Raw genomic sequence first — 10,477 nt, forward strand, 5'->3', positions numbered from 1 at the left:
GGTAAAAAATAATTTACTAACAACAGTTTCACAAACCGTGGTTAAAACAAAGTATCTAACCACAGTTTATATAAACCGTGGCTAAAGAGGCCTTCTCATTTACCACGGTGGTATTGGCCGCGGATTTGCCGCGGTTTTCAAACCGCGGTTATTAACCTTTTGCCGCGGTTATATTAGCAATTGCCACGGTTTTAACCGCGGCTAAATACCAATTTTCTTGTAGTGAGCTTATGGTGGCTTATACATGCATTCTATTCCCTATTGGCTCCTTGCGCTAACAACTCCACCCATTGGGTCTGCCGTTATTACTAGAGTCAATGGATTCTATGAGGAGTTGGCGAATGGAGGCTATCAAGATTCTATGCTGGAAGAGCTCAACAAGCTCAAGGATCTAGGAGCCTCGTTCAAAGATTTAAGGGATGGTGTATAGGTATAAAAAGTACTAATTTTTTACTATTTTACCCCTGAATCGATCCGGATCGATCAAAGATCATGATTGATCTCAATCGATATCAATTCGAGATGACCGATACCAGACCGATACTTGAAACCATTGTCACGAAAGTGAGTAGAAAATTGAATATCGATTTCCCAAATAAGGTGAAACTTTTATTCAGTCAATCCCTTAAGTGGAAGAATCATAGTAGAATCTTTGACACTCATTTTATTTTATAATTCAAATTGTATAATTATAATTATATTTTCTTTGAGGTCTGATGCTTCTTTTTTTTTTCGAAACACTATTCGATTGTGTTGTTTAATTTACCCTTCAATCAATCTAGAGGAGGGGAGAGATTGTGAAGCTAGGGGAACAAGAACTATCCCGGAGGGATTGTTTTAAATACTTGAGGTCTATCATTGACAAAGAGGAGGATATAGAGGATGATATTACCAATAGGATTAAAGTGGGGTGGATGAAGTGGCGAGGTGCGGCGGGAGTGTTATATGACAAAAGAATACCTATTAAACTTAAGAAAAAATTTTACCAGACAGTTATACGACCAGCTATGATGTATGGAGTGGAATGTTGGGTAGTCAAGAAGAGTACTTTGAATAAAATGAGTGTAGCGGAGATGAAAATATTGAGAGGCCTGTGCGGCAAGACCAGGAGGGGTAGGGTAAGGAATGAGCCTATTATAAATGATTTGGGGGTTGCACCAATCCAGAAAAACTTCGTGAGAGTCGATTGAGGTGGTATGGCCATGTCCAATGGAGACCTATGAAGGCCCCCGTAAGTAAGAGTGATCAGATTCACTTGGAGTGAGTTAGAAAAGATAGGGATAGGCCTAAGATGACTATTAACAAAATAGTTCAAAAAGATATGCAAAGCGTAGGGCTCGACCCTAGTATGACTTCGGATAGAGTTGTGTGGAGGACAAGGACCCGTGTTGCTAATCCCCTATAGGGGATGTTTCAAGTATGTGTCTTTCTATGTTGTTGTACTTTCTATTTTCCATATTGGATCCATATAGCTTACCCCATTCAATTAGGATAAGGTTATGATTGGAGCCATGTACCTTCATCTATTATCCCCATGTTTCTTCTTTTTAACCTATCATTCATGCTTCTTTATTTTTTATTTTCCATATTGGATCCATGAATCTGACCCATTCAGTGGAGATAAGGTTATGATTGTTGTTGTTGTTGTTGTTGTTGTTGTTGTTGTTGTATCGATTGTATTTAGAGAAAATTACACTCCTCTCTCCTGTATGTTTCAAGTATTACACTTAGACCCCCTCCGAAGTTTGAAATTACAACTATACCCTATGTCGTTAACTCTCTTAGTAGTTGATGTAAAATGACCCATTTACCCCTTCCCCTTTCTTTAAAAAACACTCTCTTGCAGCCATTGGAGGGCGAGAGCAATCGAGGGTTTTGGAGTTCTTGGAGCGGTTGGAGGGAGAGAGCTGCCTAAGTCCAATCTCCGAGAGAGTTGCCTGACTCCGACGCCGATGTCCCATCCCCTTGAATCGATTAAGGTGTTCATATTGTGAAAGTAAGAACACCACCTTTTCCCCCTTCTTCCACTTCTTTTTCCCCCTTCTTCCACCTCTTTTCCCCCCCCCCCTTTTCACCCATTTTTGTTCTGAAATTTCTTGGCCTACGCAATAGTATTATGATTGTGAATATGCTAATGCCTCAATAACTAGCAACTAATTTTAATTCCAGTAGCTCAACCACCAACAATTGGTTACAATACCATAATGAACCAACCCATCACTTCCCACATTACTGTCAGTGAAAGATGAAAAAAGGCAGGGGAAGCCATAGACACCAATGAGAACACTTGTTAGATACTTATTGATGGTGTGACAGCAGCCATTGTTGGTTAAGATTGGACTAAGGAATTGAAATAAGAAGACAATCCCAGTAGCCAAATGGGTATTTGTTTTTTTCTCTACTCTTAAACTACTATCCCTCTGATATTCTTGAATCTAGCTAATCACTTGATCCAAATTGGTCTTTGTTTTTTTCTCACCTTTGGAGATCCAATGAAAGTGGTTTTGGTTAATGTCGGCCAATGCTAAGTCAAAGGAAAGTAGCACAATTGTTGTCCTATCGACACAAGATGTGAAAGTCTCACATTCCGTCTCTTCTTATCTTCTTGTGTTCATGGCATTAAATGAGAAACAATATATAGCCTGAATGAAGAAGAGGGCAAGTTGTATGTTGGAGCATAGTTAGTAAGTTCGGAATGGCAATAATAGGGGAACAATAATGTAAATCTGGTAGTCAAAGAACAATTCAGATTTTGGTTTCTTCATAAATTCAAGGCAATGGTTAGGATATGATTGTTCTACAAACCAAGTTGATTCCATAATGTACATGTTAGTTTATCAGTAATGACTTTCATTGTCTTTTTTCTTTGTTTTTTCAGGATTGCCAAAATTGAATAGGATTAACTCCTACTGCAACAAGGAGGGCTCCCTCTTACTCAGACTAAATGTCTACCTCAAGTAATTGCAACTCAACAGGATGTTTCAAGTACATATCCATAAAATGTAGATACAATCGAAAAGCTGTGATCAGGATACCAGAGACCGCTGACAACCCAAACAGACTTTTTTATAGTTGTCAAAATTACAATAAGTGCAAATACTTCGCATGATGTGAACCTATGAATATTAAAACTACCAATCCGTTACCCAATCCCACCATTGATAGGCAAGAGTTGGAAGAGGATTTGAGGCAGTTGCGAGGGGAGGTGGTGTGCTCAGAGATGTGTTATATGGGTTGCAGCAAGAGATGCAGAGTGTGAAGATAAGGGTGGATGACACAGTGAAATTTGCTGGATCAATGAAAATGTTTTGTAATTTTGTGTTTGTTTTTTTCGTAGGTGTTTTTGTAGCTATATGTATCGGCCAAAAAAATGTAAAAGTTGAATATTATTAAGGAAGGAATTATGATCTATACAGAATTAGGTTGTGTAATGGAAATTTTGATAGCATTTTGGCATGATTTTCATCATTTAACCTGTATAATCCATAAATATGACCTGTAAATATCACCCCACACATCCATAAATATTCCAAACATCCAAAAATGTTCTACACATCATTCCACAAAAAAGTCAAACACAGTTCATATACTTCATAATAACATCAAAACCCAAAAGAGTAGTCCAAGTACTTGTCTTAAACATCAAATCCATCAACCAATAAAAAAGTTTTCATTAACAGTGCAAACTATGAAAATTAGATCATCTAATCCAATTAAAGTCTTCATTACACTCTATCTCTCTGTTGCATTCAACTTCCACCAGCAATTGCCTTCTTCCTTTGTTCCTTTGCTTTCCTTTTGGCTTCCTTAGCTTGCAATTGTGCATTAACCTTGGCTTGCATGCTCAATTCAATGGTCATTGTAGAAGCTTGTGATTTGGTCATTCTTTGAAAAATGCTTGTATCAGGTTGACTTCCAGGCTGTTGAGTTCTTTACATAAATATGAGTAACTATTAGTCAAATGCAACAAATGGATAAGATCACTAATCATTTTAGAATATTTAAAACTTGAAAATTGAATATTGAAAACCTAGGATGATTTTGCTTTCTGTTTCACTGGAAGTCCTGTACGTCTTCCCTTGTTGTGACCTTCCTGGTTGCATCTGCTACACTTGGCAACTCTTGATCTTTTTTTCCGCTGGCCAGGTGGGACTTCATCAATTTCCTTCTTCTTAAGAGTATGTGGTCTTCCTGGAAATCTTTTGATTGGTGGAGGTTGTACAATACCAATTCTGCGTTCTTCACTTATCTCTTGAAGTCTAGGTAATGGATGGATAATACCCTCATAAGCTGCCAAATATGTGTTTATGCTATAGTACTTATGGCAGTAACTCTCCAAGTTTTCTCTTTTACTAACAATGCATGCTGCTGCATGCTTACAGGGTAATCTAGAACATTCCCATTATCTACAACAAGAGGTTTGTTTTTTTCAAATCGACCACATGCCTTCCTTCAGTATCTGTGACCTCAAACTCATATACCCCAGCAGCTTGGACCATACATCCTCTTGATTCTGTTTGGATCAAATTCAACAATTTCTTTATTCTTTGTGTGACAATCCCAGTGTATGTGCAACCCTCCTGATATCTCTTATGCACTATTTCTATCAACAACTTCCGTATCTCATCAGCTACGAGTAGGGTAGGCTTGCTCCTAAAAGGTGCAATCCATTGATTGAAGCATTCAACCATATTGTTGGTGACATGGTAGGTTTTGCACCAAAAGTCAAATGCATGTCGAGACCACATCTCAGATTTAACATTGTTCAACCAATTATATGCATCCTTGCTAATTGATTTTATATCTGACATTGCATTTTCAAACAAGAATGCAGTGGAAGCCATAGCTGTTAACCAAAAATACTTTCTAAGTAGCACACTTGGAAACTTGCTTCTGAAATTTTGGTACATATGTCTACTGCAGTATCTATGATGACAACCTGAAAATATTTCATCGATGGCTTGGTGCAGTCACTACACATTAGCAAATTAAAAAGACTAAGTACACAAAAAAAATAGATGTGTGTCCTATAATTAACTCTATAGGGTAGAACGTTTGTCGGTCCGACATAAATGTAATAAGAAATTTCTCCTCCGCATTGTGAAGACAACTATATAACTGTGACAAAAAGAAAACCTAACTTTTCTTGCATTCAACATCCACAATGCCATATGCCATAGGGAAATCCTTTGTTGCCATCAACAGAGACTGCAGCCAGTAGTACCCCTCCACACATTCCTTTCAGGTGGCAACCATCAAGACCTATGAATGATCTACAGTCTTTCACAAAACCATCAATGCATGCCTTGAAACTAATGAACAATCTTTTGAAGACAGGAGGGTTTGACATTATGACTCTCTGATGGAATTGCAACTTGAATAGACTTCCAGGGTTTCTTTGTAGCACCATTTCTCCATAATTAGGTAGCTTTGCGAATGACTTATAATGGTTACCTTCATTGAAGTTAGTTGCATGCTTCTTGGCCCTATACATTGTCATATAAAGGACCTCAACATGGAATTTTTTTTGAAATATGAATGGATTGCATCTGGATCCATATCTAGGTTTACCTTTAATCCTGAAGCAAGATGTCGGGCAATCCAAGTGGAAGTAATATCCTTGTTTCTTTTTTTCCTCGCACAAGAATGTTCATTGCATATATACTTGATCCAGTATGTTACTCCTTCATCTTCTGCAAGTGAAGCATGGATCTTCTATGTACACCCCTATGCTGCACACAAAACAGTCACTCTTGACTTCTCATTCTTGGTTCTCAGTAGTTCAAAACCTTCTTGAATAGCATAGTCTTTAACAACAACCCTGAAATGAGTCACATCATCAAACAACATCCCTTTCTCTAGTCATACCACTTGCCCATGAGAAGATGATGGTGTAGAGTAATCATCATCATAATAGTCAGATAATGCTTCAATGTTATCTTGGTATGCAACTCTTGTACCATCCATTCCATCATCTTGACCATCAACTTGATCTTCAACCACATCACTATACTCCTCTTCATCATTCATATCACTTTCATCTTTGGACATAGAATTACAATCAACATCACTTGAACTTGAAACATCGAATAAGACTTCATCGGTATTCTTACTGACTGTCTTACTACCATCATTCACAACATCCCCAACATCAAGTTTAACAACAATACTATGTATGACTTTGCCAGTGCTCTTACCAACTGCCTTACTGTCATCATTCACATCAGTCACATCATTGCCATCAACAATACTATTAGTTGCATCACTACTAATTGAATCATTCATGTTGCTCCTACTGTTATGTCCACCACTAGTTGAAGCCCTATAGGTACCACCACCCTTCTTATTTGGTGTTTTATCCTATGCCCACTAGATGTCTGAACTTGCTGCACAATACCTCCAAAACCACTTTGACTTTGTAGTACATCAATTCCACTTCCATACTGATCTTGCATCACCTCATCACCAAAGCCACATTGACTTTGATGGACATACCTACTAGCAGTCTCCCGTTTGATTAGTCCACCAAGGAAACCATTTACCGTGTATAGGTTGCTTGGATTGGAATCCTAGTGAAGATCATATACATATAAATTTATGCATTCAGCATTCTGATGCAATACAAACATGTCCAGTACACCTGCATCCTCATTAACTTTCATCTGCTGGTTGGAAGGAAGTATGCACTTCACTTTAAATGTGACAGTATGTCCTACTGGTACATGTCTGATAACTGTATTATACATATCGATCATCATGTCCCAATAATAGTACTCATCCGGATCAACTGGGGTAGGTGCAGGCGTATTCAAGTCGCAATGATAATATATGATAACTCTAATTTCCATTGAATGATGAATGATTTCTGATGAAAAAAAAAAAAACACAATATGTTACATAAACACAAATACATTAAGGATTTGAATGAAAATTAGTCCATACTAAGTCCATACAACCATTCCAAGGATTTGAAACGAAGTCCATCCAACCATTCCAAGTATTTGAAACAAAGTACATACAACCATTCCACTAAGACATATATCTTATAAGCACAGACAAATCCAATCAGGAACAATCATAACATACTATAATATATACCCCATAAGAATGTCAACATTTTGGAATTACCAAAGTTGTCCTGCTAGATTCCTCTTAATAGTATAAAGTACCAACAGGTTTCAAGTAATTGTTACATACAAATTAGCATGTAGGCCTATTAGAAGCATATCTAATCAGCAACCCTGAATTCCTTGGAAAGAAAATACATCAATAAATTCTACTTTTAGGCCCACAAGTTTCTCAGATTCATATACAGAGATATTCAGCAATCTAGGAAACCCAATCACTCCCAACACGCTTAGCATACTGATGTAAAAATAAAATGACATGACACTCCTACCCAAGACAAGATGCTGCATGAATAATTATAGAATACAAGATTCCTGAATACCGTAGTAAAGCACTGCACAAGTGAAACGTTATCAATGCAGTTAGGCTAGAGACAAGAGGCCTCTGATGAAATTCAGAATGATAGCACATGTGGATAGTGGATACAAGAGCAGACAAAGAAGACAAAGTTAAAATTGAGTTCTTACAATATTTAAATTACAAAATTCAGACAACACTCTTAGGGTACTAAATCCGAATGAAACTTTCAACAACAAATTCTTCCTTCAAGTTGTCAAGAGAAGAATTTGCAACTCATCTTTCTTATCTCACAATTTATAGTTGAAATATGATAGTTGAACAAGCTATTGTGCTGTGATGTTTGCCACAACACAGCTAAACGCACCAAAAGACCAAAAAACTGCAACTTCAATAGAAAAATCTCTGATGAAATGCAGCTTCTTTAAGTGAGGACCTCCCACCAATTCCCAGAACCCAGAAAACCCTTTAAGAAAAAAAGAAAAAAAATGGCAACTACTGCTAAGATCAGAAACCCAGAAAATGTCAACGAATCCTGAGCTAAATTTCAAGCCCCCAAAAGATATCATTAAATCTACCATTTTCACCAGCTGTTTGAGGAAAAAATATTTGCCGAAACCATAATATTCAAACAGAGAAAATAAGCATGATCTATATGTCGATCTAACGAAATTGAAGAATAGATCTGCATAAAACGCTTGAAGAATCACCGTCAAACGCTAAAACTAAGTCTCAACTGTGTTTGATTAAATTTTTCCCGAAACCCTAACTTTTCCAAATCTACGATATTATACTAACCTTAGACTCCGATTAACAACTCCAATCTTCAATGAGATTTATGCCTTCGATAGTGAACAACAAGAACAACCATCGAACTTCAAAACTTTGGAGATGTTCACCTTCAATTTCACTTTCAGAAGATCAGGTATGGAGGAAAGAAGAAGCCGAATGAAGAAACCATCATTCTTCTCAAGGAAGAAGATGCTAATGAGTTGGGGGTATTTTGGGGTTTTTGTAAATATTATAAAACATTTATCGTTTCCTCACTCACAGCCAGGGTACGGTTGATAGAATCTAGAACATACATGGGAGGTTAGTGTCATTTCAAACTTTTCAGGGGAGGGTCCTGTGACACTTGAAACATACATGGGAAGGGAGTGTAATTTCCTCTTGTATTTAATGTACCTAAAATCGGGCATTTTGGCGGGTTGAAATCGTCTGCAATTCCGATCTCGTACAATTTCGTGAAATAGCATCTTTAGGGAGTGACACGTGTATTGATACCAATGCAATGGTCTAGATCTGGTACAACTAATAAAACCTTAAATCAGTGAAGAGTCATTTAAATCAGATCTGGACCATTGCATTGGTATCAATATACGTGTCACTCCCTGAAGGTGGTATCTCATGGAATTGTACGAGATCGGAATTGCAGACGATTTTTTTTCCATTTTGGCCGATTCTTCAGATCCCTATCAGTATTGGGTACCCGCGATAACGGAAAGAAGAAGAAGAAGAAGGAGGAGGAGGAGGAGATAAATACGTAACTTTCAGGCAACTATGAACTCCCAATTTATTGGCGATCCAGTGAATGCAAGGCACTTCAACCAGTAGTCAGGTGGAACATTAGGGTTTCAGTTTCCACGCTTCTGTGATTCTGTGCTTGCTCAAATGTGTGGACGAGACGGAAGAGGAACTGAATCAAATTCATTGACAACCCATACTCTGCCCCTAAAGTAGATTTTGAGATCTTTCTGTACAGGTGCTAAAGTCTGGTTTTTTGCTTTTCATAGGATATGGGTTTCGAAATCTATTACAATGGCATCTGCTCTCATCTTCGGCCTGAATTTCAAATAGTTACTATTCTTGCCACCTTTGAATGGTGAGAATCTGGTGTCTTGCATCCTCTCCCTTGTGAAGGAGTTGCAAGGAAAGCCCAACGGTCTCCGTGGCTTTGGGGCTGCAAGGAAGGTTTGTCTGAGCTATTTTTGCTATGATTTTTTTTTTCGCGAAACTTTGAACACGACTGCTTCTGTATTTCACTTTCCACAAGCATTATTTATAGTGTGTTAATTGCCTTGATGGATCTCTGCTCTCAAGTCTCAATAGCATTCAGGTAGTTCAGAATCAATTACCAATATGAAACACTTACAGCTTATCAGATTATTTCATATACCATATGGGTTCTTTCTGATACGCATGAGTATCAAAAATCAATGTAGTTGGATAATCTGGTATAGACTGATTTATAAGATCTGGTGCCTAATATAGCAGCAGAAAATCCATCTATGCTGCAGGGAAATATTTATTATGGTGAGAAAGTTTTGACATGTGTCTGATATACGAGCATGGCGAGACCAAGAGAATAGAACTTCCATTTTAAAATGGTGCTAGTAAACCCAAGTTGCAGATACCTGGAAGAATCTACAAATTGGATGAACTTCAAAAAAATGGATTCAGTAGAAAGAAGCCTTCAGTAGCTTCATCTCCTAGAGTGGTGAGAGATGGTGTTAATCTATTCACATCCTCTGTCATTTACTGCTTGCAAGTGGATGCTATTTTAGGTTCAATGATCTTTGACTATGAAGTATGCTTGTTTCCATGCCCGTCGGAGATTAATGTATTGATTAACAATACTGATCCATGGATTCATTCAACTCCAGTTTCTCATTTATGTCGAACTACCTTGGTTAATCATGCGATCTATCTTGTCCCATAGGTTTCTTTTAATGGACGACTAGAGAGTTTGATGATTGATGCAATTAGTGATTCTGTCTTTGAAGAGAATCATATCATGTGTATGCAAGTAAGACATTTCACGACGTCTGTACCTGCAATATTCAATTTATTAGCGGAAGAAAGTTTAGGTTCTTGGGGCGCTTCTGCATATATAGGCAATAGTAACAGAGTTTATTTAAGTTGATTATGTATGTTTCTGTATAACTATACATTTAAAAGGAAGTGAGTTACCGATGAATGTATGGTTAACTACTATTGGATCATTGTTCATAGTTCATCCTACATGCCTTCACATGCATTTTTCAAAGCCAAT

This window comes from Macadamia integrifolia, chromosome 7, assembly GCF_013358625.1.
Source record: "Macadamia integrifolia cultivar HAES 741 chromosome 7, SCU_Mint_v3, whole genome shotgun sequence".
NCBI lineage: Eukaryota > Viridiplantae > Streptophyta > Magnoliopsida > Proteales > Proteaceae > Macadamia > Macadamia integrifolia.